This window comes from Papio anubis, chromosome 4, assembly GCF_008728515.1.
Source record: "Papio anubis isolate 15944 chromosome 4, Panubis1.0, whole genome shotgun sequence".
Taxonomy (NCBI): Eukaryota; Metazoa; Chordata; class Mammalia; order Primates; family Cercopithecidae; genus Papio; species Papio anubis.
Genome location: NC_044979.1, coordinates 167,415,457 through 167,427,740, shown reverse-complemented (window position 1 = coordinate 167,427,740; position 12,284 = coordinate 167,415,457). Strand labels below are relative to the sequence as shown.

At 41.0% G+C, this 12,284-nt stretch overlaps 1 pseudogene; it reads right to left on the bottom strand.

Moving 5' to 3' along the window:
• Nucleotides 1–282: 282 nt before the first annotated feature.
• Nucleotides 283–4,166, bottom strand: LOC110742776 (annotated as a pseudogene).
• Nucleotides 4,167–12,284: the final 8,118 nt, after the last annotated feature.

The following is a 12,284-nucleotide window of genomic DNA, read 5'->3' as shown; positions in this document are numbered from 1 at the left end:
ATCACGAGGTCAAGAGATCAAGACCATCCTGGCCAACATGGTGAAACCCTGTCTCTACTAAAAATACAAAAATTAGATGGGCATGGAAGCATGTGCCTGTAGTCCCAGCTACTCGGGAGGCTGAGGCAGGAGAATCACTTGAACCCGGGAGGCAGAGGTTGCAATGAGCCCAGATTGTGCCACTGCACTCCAGCCTGGCAACAGAGCAAGACTCTGTCAAAAATAAATAAATAAAATAAAATAAAATAAAAAATCCAGTGAAAGGTAAATAAATAAATAAACAAACCTCTAAAAAATTATAAGGAAATTTTGCTTCTCTCCTTCGCAGAGCTCCATGTGAGTATATATGTAGGTGGGAGAGAGGTAGCTGACAGCTCCAGTCTAGGTCACAGAGTTGTATTTTTTTTTAACTTTAAATGTATTTTATTTTTAGACAACCTATATATGGTATGCTCTTCTTTTTTTTTTTTTTCCCTCAGAAACAATGCTTCCACTCCAAATAAATCATGGTCAAAATAAAGTGCTCAAGGTGACATCAGTTCCATTTGTCTTCAAAGGTGTTGTGTGGATGACAAGTGGTAGCCAGTTACAATGACAGGTGATAGATCCAAAGCAATTGCCAAATCTGTTAACATTTTTCCATTTCTAAATGATCCTTAAAGAAAATCATATCTGGGGTCACATCATCTTCATGGTAGTCCAGTAGAGCCAGCATGCCATCTGGATTCATGTCCTCACAAATAATGAACTAGTATTTTTTGAAATTAGCAAAGATGTGCTTGATTTGTTCTGCAGTCTGTCATAAAAGATTTACTTTTTATGGTCTCTGTTCTTCAAGTTTGCCTTTGACTCATCTCATGTAATCTTTGATGTACTTCCTGTAGGCTTCTTTTGTGGAGCTGGTTTCTGGCAAGTGATGGTTCATGATGATAACAACAGCATCAATTACTGTGCTTTCTATATCTTTACTGTAGGGGTCTTCAGTGGAGGCATTCTCACTAATGGGCAAGTCTTCAATGTTACCCTCTGTCCTACTGACCATCTTCCCCTCCACCTCCAGACACAGCCTGTCCCTGATCTCCAGGATCTTTGTAAAAGTCAGAGGATACCTCTTTGTGGCCGATGAGATCACGGTAGGTTATCATGAAGTCAGCTGGAGGGAGTTGATGGTGGTCTAGCTTAGCAGGAGCCTGGAGCTCGGAGCGAGCTCTGTGCAGCTAGAGCAGAGCTCAGGTGGAAGTGGAGAGCAGGTGGCAAAACCAGAGTTGTATCTCTTAATGCCAGTGCCAGGGATATTGACTTCCAGGTCCTCTCTGTTGAACTGAAGGCATGGGAGATGGAGGAGAGGGTCACGGTTCCCTTCTGCAAGTGCTACCAGCAACTATCAAAACAACTCTGAGCACAGCATTGGCTGATGGACCACTTCCCCCAGCCAATACCACCCTAGCGCATGTGAGCACTGGCATGGCCTGGAAGGCATTGAAATCTTTCCCTCTGGTGACTCGGTATCATCAAGGGAGTGCAAGTAAGGTCCTGATAGTTAAATTATCTCTGATGGTAATTTCTAGAAATTACAAGTCTGACACAGGGTGCAAGCAAGCTGGATTAGCTGTCATTAGGTCACCTTCCTTCATGCTTTAACACAGACTCGAGGATTCTTAGCATACTAAGGAATCTTAGAGATAACAAACAAAACAGCTAACATCGAGGGATGCTTATATTCCAGGCACTATTCTAAGGGCTTTGCATAAAATGATCACCAAACATCCTCATTTTGCTAATAAGAACCTGCAGCACAGAGTGGCTAAACTAAGTTATCCAAGATCACTCAGCTGGTAGGTGGTTGATCCAAGATCAAAATTAGAGTCCTTGCTTTCTCCACTGTGCCATACTGCCTAGAAATAATCTAGGCAACATTCAACTCAAATGTCAAATGAGGCAACTACGACTGGAGAGAACAGAATTGTCCAATGTCACACAACTAGTTACTGAGAAAGCTAAAATTAGACCATCTTCTGATTCCCAGACCATGGCGTTTTCCATAATACAATGGAGAAAGGAGAAAATTCCACTATTTGACAGCTGCCTATTCTACCCACTATGAAATGGAAGCAAAAATGATGAATGAGCGAGAAACAGAAGAGAACATCTAACTGAGCTCTGTATTTTATCTAAGTCTAGGACTTGATATAATTCCCCTTTTCTTTCTTTGGGGTTGCTTGAGCAAAGCTGACATAAATAGCTCTTTATGTTCTTCTAATACTGGAGGGCACCACACAGAGCAATAAGAGTATGCACCATCAGAAACAGTATGCAAATTGAATGTGAAGAAAACTCATTCGATTCTCCATCTGTCTCCCTGTTTAATTACTTAGCCATAAATTAGCACTTTTTACTAGCTACATTCAGCAAATGTGATCAATTCACTGACTTTAATGTCAAATAAGGAATATTTTTGACTTTCAAGTATTTAGCCTTTTAATTTACATTCACATTTTGAAATACAAATTAACTTTTGAAATCTACCCAAATACAATGTTGGAGGATTTTTTTTTTTCTGTCTTCTCATTAATGACATTTCTTTGATTGAATCATTGGTGAGATGCTTTTTTGAAACTTGGTTTTTTCCCCTAAAGGGCAAGAAAAGAAAGCGCTTTCAACATTTAAAGGAAATAATTAGGAAACATATCATGAACAGTGTGAACTCGGGGCCTTAAAGACACAGTGCCTGTAAGCCTCCTCACATTTGTTTACAGCCTAAGGCCACATCCTACCATCTCTACAACTAACTTCAGTATGCACCAAGCCACCATCCAGGACCAAATGGAAAATAGACAGGAGGAAACAATTTTTGGTTATTCTATATTCTTAGAATATCTGGGATGAGAACAGGCCCTCAGAGGTAGAAAGTGCTTAAGAAAATAGATAATAAAATAACCACGTAAGTGTATATGCCTAAGTAGTACACTGATATCTTGCTGCTCCTTATTCCTTGCCGACAAAATTCCAATTGTATTTAGGAAGGTGATGTGCTCAGCTTCAGGCAATGGATCAGGATTGGTTAAAGCCAATCATGACAATCCTGTTCCCTAAGGTTCCAGTTCCTTTTCACCTACAGAGAGCCATGGGATACAATTCTAATTAACAAAAGATAATGGGAAATCTTCTAGGGCTTCCTGGAAAGCTTCTATCTTCTCGACATAAGCTCTGGGGTGCTTCTCCCACCATTTCCTGTTGTGAAGGTAGATGTGATATTTGGAGTGGTGAAGCCATCTTGAGATCGTGAGAGAAAGACAAAAAGTACTGCAAGGATGCCAGCACTGAGATCTTTGAGTGCCTGAACTAATGCCAAGAGCCACCTACCTTTGGACTTCCATTGTGTGAAAAAAATAAATCTTCTGTTACATGCAACTGAATGCATTCCTAGCCTATATATATATATGTATGTATATATATGAGCTGCAAAATATATTTAACTACAAAAGTGATAAAGTACATTCACAAAAGGGGAAAACTTACTGGAAATCTAAGAGCTAGTTCAATGTCTGCTTTCCAATTGAGCTTGTAAACACCCAGCTGGTCCAATTTCAGTTCCTCAATTGGATGCTGATTCATCAACCCACTAAGACAGTGGGTTCTAAAGTGTGGTCTCCAGGCTGGAACAAATGCAAGAGAGATGTGTTGGTATTTTGAATGATGTGTTCAGCCAGCTCTGGGAGAAGATAGGCAATGAACATTCTGACTGGTTTGCCTGCTCCAACCTTACCATGTACAGAGTGCTGAGAAGTTATTAAGCCTCCTGGCTAAGGAGATTCCAGGTTAGCACCTCTGGAACCAGGTAAGGAGCCTTCCCAATAATTCTAATAGGCCAGGAAAAAAAAAAAAAAAAAAAAAACAGAGCTGTACCCAAAGTGATCTACAGATTCCAAGCACTCCCTGTCAAAATTGCAACAAACTGTTTTGCAAAAATAGAAAAACTGATCCTCACATTTATATGGAATTGCAAGGGGGCTCTGAATAGCTAAAATACTCTTTAAAAAAAGAACAAAATCAGAGGGCTCAAGTCCCAATTTCAAAACTTATGAAACAAAAGTAATCAAAGCAATGTGGTACTGGCATAAGGATAGACATATAGACCAATGGAATAGAATTAAGAGTCCAAAAATAAATCCATGCATATATGGCCAATTGATTTTTGACAAGGATGCCAAGACCATTCAATAGGAAAATAACAGTCTCTTCAACAGATGGTGCTGGAACAACTGAATTTTCACATGTAAAAGAATGAATTGAAGTTGGACCCTTATCTTACACCATATAAAAAGGCTAACTCAAAATAGATCAATGACCTAAATATAACAGCTAAAACAATAAAACTCCTCAAAGGAAATATAGAGGTAAATTTCTGAGCCCTTGAATTTGGCAATGGCATCTTAGATATGGCACCAAAAACCCAAGCCACAAAAGAAAACATAAATAAACTAGACTTGATCAAAATCTGAAAGTTTTGTTCATCAAAGAACATTATCAAGAAAGTGAAAAGACAGCCTACAGATTGGGAGAAAATATTTGCAAATTACTTATCTCACAAGGGTTTAGTATCCTATATAAAGAACACCTATAAGTCAACAACAAAAAGACAAACAACTCAATTTAAAAATGTGCAAAGGACTTGAGTATACATTTCTCTGAAGAAGTTACATAAATGGTTAATAAGCCCATAAAAGATGCTCAATGTCATTAGTCATTAAGGAAATGCACACTAAAACCACAGTGAGATACCACTTCACACCTAATAGGATGGATGCCATTTTTAAAAATTGAAATGAACAAATATTGTAGAGCATGTAAAGAAACTGAAACTTTCATACGTTTCTGGTAGGGATTTAAAATGGTGCAGGCTTTGTGGAAAACAGTTCAGTGGTTCCTCCAAAAGCTAAACATAGAATTACCATATGACACAGCAATCCCATTCCTTACCCAAAAGAAGAGGAAACAGTGACTCAACCAGATACGTGTACACCAGTGGTCATTGCAGCATTATTCGTAACAGTCAAAAGGTAGAAGAAACAACCCGTGTCCATCAACAGATGAATGGATAAACATGGTATGGTCTATCCATACAATGAAATATTATTAAGCCAAAGAAAGGAATGAAGTTCTGACACATGCTACAACATAATCAAACCTTGAAAACATTATGCAAGTGAAATAAGCCAGACACAAAAAGACAAATAACATATAACTCCATTTACTTGAGGTCCCTAGAGTAGGCAAATCCATAAAGACAGAAAGTAGATTAGAGGTTATTGGGATCACAGGAGAGGGAATGGGGAGTTACTATTTAACAGATACGGAAGTTCTGTTTAAGGTGATGAAAAAGTTTTAGAACCAGATAGGTAGTGTGACAGTTGCACAACATTGTGAATGTACTTAACGACACTTTAAAATGGTTAAAATGGATAATTTTATGTTATATATATTTTACCACAATAAAAATAAATAAATATAAACAAACAAACAAAAGCAAGGTGCCCAAAAGCGGAGACCCAGAGCCCTGGTAAAAGGTATCACCTCCAACCTTTCGGTGTGGGTACTGTATTAGCCCATTCTTGCACCGCTATAGAGATACCGTCTGAAACTGGGTAATTTATAAACAAAAGAGGTTTAATTGACTCACAGTTCCACATGGCTGGGGAGACCTCAGGAAACTTACAATCATGGCGGAAGGCAAAGGAGAAGCAAGTAACTTCTTCACAAGGTGGCAGGAAAGACAGAAAAGGCCAGGGGAAACGGGCATTTATAAAACCATCAGATCTCATGAGAACTCCCTCACTATCACGGGAATAGCATCGTGGAAACCACCCCCACGATCCACTCACTTCCCACCAGGTCTCTCAACACCTGGGGATCACAGTTCAAGATGAGATTTGGCTGGGAACACAAAGCCTAACCATATCAGCCACCTCTCTTGACGTCCTGGTCTTGTCTTCATGAGAATCCAGGGATTCCTGATCAAGAGCTCTGAGCTAATGCTTAGCTACAAGAATGGAGTGTCTTAAAGTTGCTGCCCTGAGGAAGTTATTGAGGTTTTCCCCTCCCTTTTCATTCATGATCATGATTTGTTATAATTGAGGTATTTTTCTCCTGGGCTTGCTTTCTGACAAGATCTACAGACCAATGTTTGAGAAGCACAAAAAGCACCATGCTTTAACCCCAAAATTGAGTCTAATCATGAAACCCTTCTCAATTTGGGTGGCTGAGTAATCCAAGTGTCTGGTAACTAAACAGGCCCTATTCATATAACAGTAAAGGCTGTGCTTCCCCTACTTTCTTTTTAATTAATTAATCAACTAATGTGTGTGTGGTTTTTTTTTTTTTAACTTTTATTTTAGGTTCAGGGGTACCTGTGCCTAGTAGGTGCAGGTTTGTCATAAAAGTAAATTGCGTATCACTGGGGTTTTGTTGACAGATTATTGCATCACCTGGTAAGACGCATAGTACCAAGTAGGTAGTGTTTTGATCTTCTCTCTCCTCCCATTTTCCACCCTCAAACAGGCCCCGGTGTCTGTTGTTCCCTTCTTTGTGTCCACGTGTTCTCAATGTTTAGCTCCCACTTATAGGTGAGAACATGCAGTATTTGATTTTCTGTGACTGTGTTAGTTCACTTAGGATAAGATCAGGCTTTTCAATATACAGTCCATGTGCTCCATGGCTACTCAACTCAGTTGACTGGGGTACAAAAGTACATTATTAGAACTTTTATTCTGATTTCTTATTTTTACCCTCTATTTTTACATATTTTTTGTAATGCCAATAATATATTAGTACAGTAGCATGCGTCTTGTATGTGTTATATAGTTATACGGTTCATCCTTGAATAACGTGGAGGTTAGAAGGGCTGACCTCGCCATGCAGTCTAAAATCTGTCTATAACTTTCGCTCCCCAAAAACTTAACTACCAGTAGCCTATGTTGACTGAAAGCCTTACCAATAAAATAAACAGTTGGTTAATACTAATTTTGTATGTTCTGTGTATTAGATGCTGTATTCTTACAATAAAGTAAGTTAGAGGAAAGAAAATGTTATGAAAATCATAAGAAAATATATTTACTATTTGTTAAGTGGAAGTAAGTCATCATAAAGATCTTCATTCTCATCATCCTCACATTGAGCAAACTTAATGTAGAATCAGTCAATTCCATAAAATGGACTATAATATCCAGGCCCCAAATTTTTCTTTACTGATAGAGGCACCTGAGCAGAAATGGTAAGACACCACTGCTTTAGTACCTCTGGCGAGAAAGGGTGTGTTCCTCCCTGCTTTGACTGGGGCTTGCTTCAGCCAGCTTCCCTGCCTTCCTGCCTCCCAACTAAGGCTCTCAGTTCCCTCTCTGTACACTCTCCCCGAAGACCCATCACCTCCTCACCCACTTCTGGCCCAAGACCAGTTTGTATAACAGATTTACTGGGGATTGGAGGGCGATTGAAGGGCACTATGATTTATAACGGTAAACAACCTAAATATGCAACATCACAGTTCTGAAAAGTTTCTTGTTTACTCCCACCACTGGGAACTTTGCTCAGCCCATGTTTTCCTCTGGTTCTGGCCTCCTACCAGGTCACTGGGCTCCTCCTCTCTCATGAGAGAGTCTCTTCCACTTTTAAGAAGCTTCTAGGCTGGGCATAATGGCTCATACCTGTAATCCCAACACTTAGAGAGACTGGGGCAGGAGAATCACTTGAGCCCAGGAGTTCAAGGCTGCAGTGAGCTCTGATCATGCCACTGCCTCCCGCCTGGGTAGCAGAGCAAGACCTTGTTGAAGAAAGAAGAAGGAGAAGGAGAAGAAGAGGAAGAAGAAGAAACTTCTAGCAATTCTAGATTCTTATTGCTTGATCACACATAACAATGCAGTACTGTCTTTGCTCACATCTCCTCTTCCAAATTCTCGCCACAGAGGTGGACAACCAAAATCTGCCTACTAAGGTGTTCCCATAAACCAAAACAGCAGGGTTTTTTGTTTTATTTTTCCGCCTAAGTGGATCCTACAGTCTTTCCAGACAGTGATTTCCAAAGTATGGTCCAAGAGCCTCGGGCGCCTAAGTCACATCAGTACTTATTTAAAACACAGGTCCCGGGGCCCCAGTCTAGTGCAAATGAATTCAGCGAAAGTTGAGGTTTGACCTAGGAATCTGCTCCTCCAGGTGATTCTGATGCACACTGAGATTTGAGAAGCACTGCCCTGCAGGTAGATGACTCAACTTGCAGATAGTTATTGTTCTTTTAGTTACAGTTGATTTGATACTGAATGTGTGTGAGCAAATTAATCTTTTGCCCTGTCTTACCCATTCCTTTACTTGTGTTCTGACTATTTTTCCAAAACACATCTGGAACCGGTGTTTAAATGCAACCCTCCAGGGGAATGGGCCCAACAGGTGCACACTTCGGTGAACTGAGAGTGCTTCTGCAAAGATTAAAAAAAGGCTTCCCTTCTGGGGACACAGCTCTACACAAGAGCAAGACACAAGCCAAACAGGTGTGGGCTAGGTTCAGCTGGGGACTCGTGTCAACAACTTACACACCCTTGCCTTTGGAAAAACCAAGTAAAATAATAATTATCTTAGCTCTTCTTTCAGGTTTGTACTATCCAGAGGAAAATGGGCAGGAGCTATTGTCTATATTTCCTGGAACTGGGACAGCAAATAGCTGAAACATCTGCATTGAAGCTGCTGCAATGAGTTTATGTTCTTGATTACTACCGAAGAAAAAAATTATTCTGACACTTGTTAAAACTTTATTGGGATTATTGCAATTTGTGTCAAGACTACCGCAATAGAGGAAGGAGATTAGGCTCATCGCCAAATATAGCGAAGACATCTGGGGATTTACAGCCAGATGAGCAGGGGATAAGGTCAGTGGAAGGGAAATTACTGCGAGGAGACACCAAGGGTATGAGGACTCTCTAAACTGACTTAACAGGATGCTGGCTGAAGGCAGGCCAGGGTGATCAGATAGCAAAGGTTGGGGGACTCTGTCTAAATGGACTTAGCAGGATTCTTGCTACAACTGGGCAAGGCAGGCCTAGCAAGAACAGTGGCCAAGGCCGAAGCCTAGTTGAAAAGAGGGCTTGGAGGAGCCTGACTAAATTTTGGCCAAATAGAGAGTCTTTGGCATTACTCAGTGGCGTCATGGCTTTCCTTCTTGATTACTCAAAGGTGTCTTTGGGTCTGAAACACCATCGTGCCCTCAGTGGCTACCGAGGTATGCAGGGTGGGTTCTTCCTGCACTAAATGGCCCCAGGAGATGCCTTCCCGGGTTGTTAAGTCTAGCTGTAATATTCTGGTTGTCACTGTTCTGATTATTCCATTAGATGTTGTCTTTGCTCTTGTCAGCATGCTCGATTTTCCAATTTACTGTTCCAGTCTGCTGTGAACTAGAGAATCAGACTGCTGGGTATGTGTGAAATATGTCGAATTGGTATGATAGAATGAGGATGCTAGAATTCTGGTTGTTTATTCTGAGAGACGCTGGGCCAAATTCCCTTTTAAAAGCCTAGTGCTACTTCTCACCATTTATAATTCCCCCTTCTCACTCTGGGGGAAAAAAAAGAACAAATTAACACCCAGATAGATGTTGTATTTAAGGAATAAGAACCGTACGTACCTGGTTCAGAGACAGAAATTCCACAGCACTGCAAGAAATTCAACACATAGATGCTTGCAAAGCCTGTGCAAGAAATCTGTCCCAAAGACCAAAAAAGGGCAGGCCTAGTCACGGAGATGCGATTAGATGCTGTAGCTGTCAGTCACATTTGCCCCAAGAGAGGCCCTGAAAGTTCCAGCTTTTCCCTCCTTCTGAGCAGATCCCAGTTTCAGACTCCCTTACAAGTTGGTGGCTCGTGTGTTGCTTAGACTCATGTGAGCATAAATGATCTCACCAACAGAGCAGAGATCTGTGTGATTACAGCTAAAAGATGTATTTTTTTGAGGTGGAGTTTCACTCTTGCCGACCAGACTGGAGTGCAATGTCACGATCTCGGCTCCCTGCAACTTTTGCTTCTCGGGTTCAGGTAATTCTCCTTCCTCAGCCTCCTGAATAGCTGGGATTACAGGCACACGCCACCATGCCCTACTAATTTTTGTATTTTTGCTAGAAACAGGGTTTCAGCATGTTGGCCAGGCTGCTCTCGAACTCCAGACCTCAAGTGATCCGCCCGCCTCGGCCTCCCAAAGTGCTGGGATAACGGGCGTGAGCCACCGCGCCCAGCCTGAAAGATGTACTATAATTTCTGAACGAAACTAAAGAGAGAGCAAAATGACTCTCCGAGGAATCTATGTCTGCAGGCATCCTACAACATTTATCTCATCCCCAAGAATTCGCTGGAACTAAAGGAAAGACTCCACCCGGATTTTGGCCAACAAATACAATAGCTTTTCACATGTTTTAAATTTAAAATAATACTTCTCTTTAAACTATTAGGGTCTAAAATAAGAATAAAGAGATCGAATGAGGGCCAGAGGAGTTTTCCTGTGAATAAAGGTGAATTTCAGGGCATGGGTTTTAAGACACTTAGACTCACTAACTCGTAAACTTTCTTGCTTTCTTCTAGGCTCTGGGGTAAATTCCAAATGGAACTGGAATTCACTGTGTAATAAGTGGCTCCCTTTAACAAAATCAGTATGAATAATTTTCATTTATAGATTGTTGCTCTGTTCTAACACACAATTTTTTTTTTTTTTTTGGCACTGGTGAAACAGGAAACACTGAATTTCACATACGGGAATAGGAGATTTCCCTCTACCAAGTCAAGTCTTGTCTTTCTACTGAGGGAGAAACAGGCAGCCCTTGCTTGCTCTGATAGTGAGCGTTTACTTCCTGTCTTCACTGTCCTCACCTGGATGAGTGTAAACCATCTCTCTGGTTGCTCCCTGAATATGGAAACACTGCGGGCTCATTCTAACCCAGTATTTTTCAGTCTTTTTAGGCTATAAATCTTAAGGATGTGTGTGTGTGCATGAGTGTGTGTGTATGTGTGTATGTAAAATAAAAATTTAAATTCCACAAAATAATACTTACCCCTTGTATTAGTTTGCTCAGGCTTCCATAACAAAGCATCACAGACTGGGTGGCTCAAACAACAGAAAGTGATTGTCTCACAGTTCTGGAGGCTGGAAGTCCAAGATCAAGGTGTCAGCAAGGGTAGTTCCTTCTGAAGCCTTTTTCCTGGGATTGTAGACGGTCATCTTCAATCTGTGTTCTCACATGGTCTTCCCTTGATGGGCGTTTGTGTCTTAATCTCCCTTTCTTATAAAGATACCAGCTATATTGGAATAGAGTCCACTGTAATAACCTTATTTGACCTTAATTACCTCTTTAAAAACTCTATCTCCAAATAAGTTCACATTGTGAGCTACTGGGGTTAGGACTCCAACATATGAATTCGTGGGGTATGATTTAGCCCATAACACTTCTTATGCATGTATCCAATGCAGTCTGGCATTTTCTATTCTACTCTGATTTTCAGAATTACATATTGAGTTGTGCTAATTTGATTTCACAATCCAAAAACTGGGACACAACCCAACAGTTTGAAAAGCACTGTTATCACTTTGATTGTGCCCTTTGGCCTAGTAATCGGCAAATACAACCTTTTTTGTTTCTTGAGATGGAGTCTCACTCTATTACCCAGCTGTAGTACAGTGGCGTGATCACAGCTCATGGCAACCTCCACCTCCACCTCCCAGGTTCAAGCGATTCTCGTGTCTCAGCCTCCCGAGTAACTGGGATTACAGATGTGCACCACCATACCCGGCTAATTTTGTATTTTTAATAAAGATGTTGCCCAGGCTGGACTTGAACTCCTGACCTCAGGTGATCCTCCTAAAGTGCTTGGGTTACAGGCATGAGCCACTGAGCCAGGCCCAAATAAAACTTTAATAAGGAGTCAGAAAAATGGCCCTCAGATCCCAATCCTTGCCTGTCCTCAAGAAAACTTGCTGAAATACAAAGAACAAAGCTTTGGGTGAAACACCCCCAGATAGAAATCTCGCTATTATCGCCCGCTGCATGCTCCTGTTCTGTGAGAAGGCTGAAGGGCTGCGATTAGAGGAGCCACCCAAACATTTGTCTTCTTTCCTTTCTGACTTCCTAAGTTCAAAATGGTGAGCCCTTAGACTCTGATCCCAGAATTAAATGTCGGTCATGCTATGTCCTGTGGTCTCCCCAGAAACAATCAGACAGTGATCACAGATCTGAGCAGTAACTCCTCAAAGGAAACTGTATT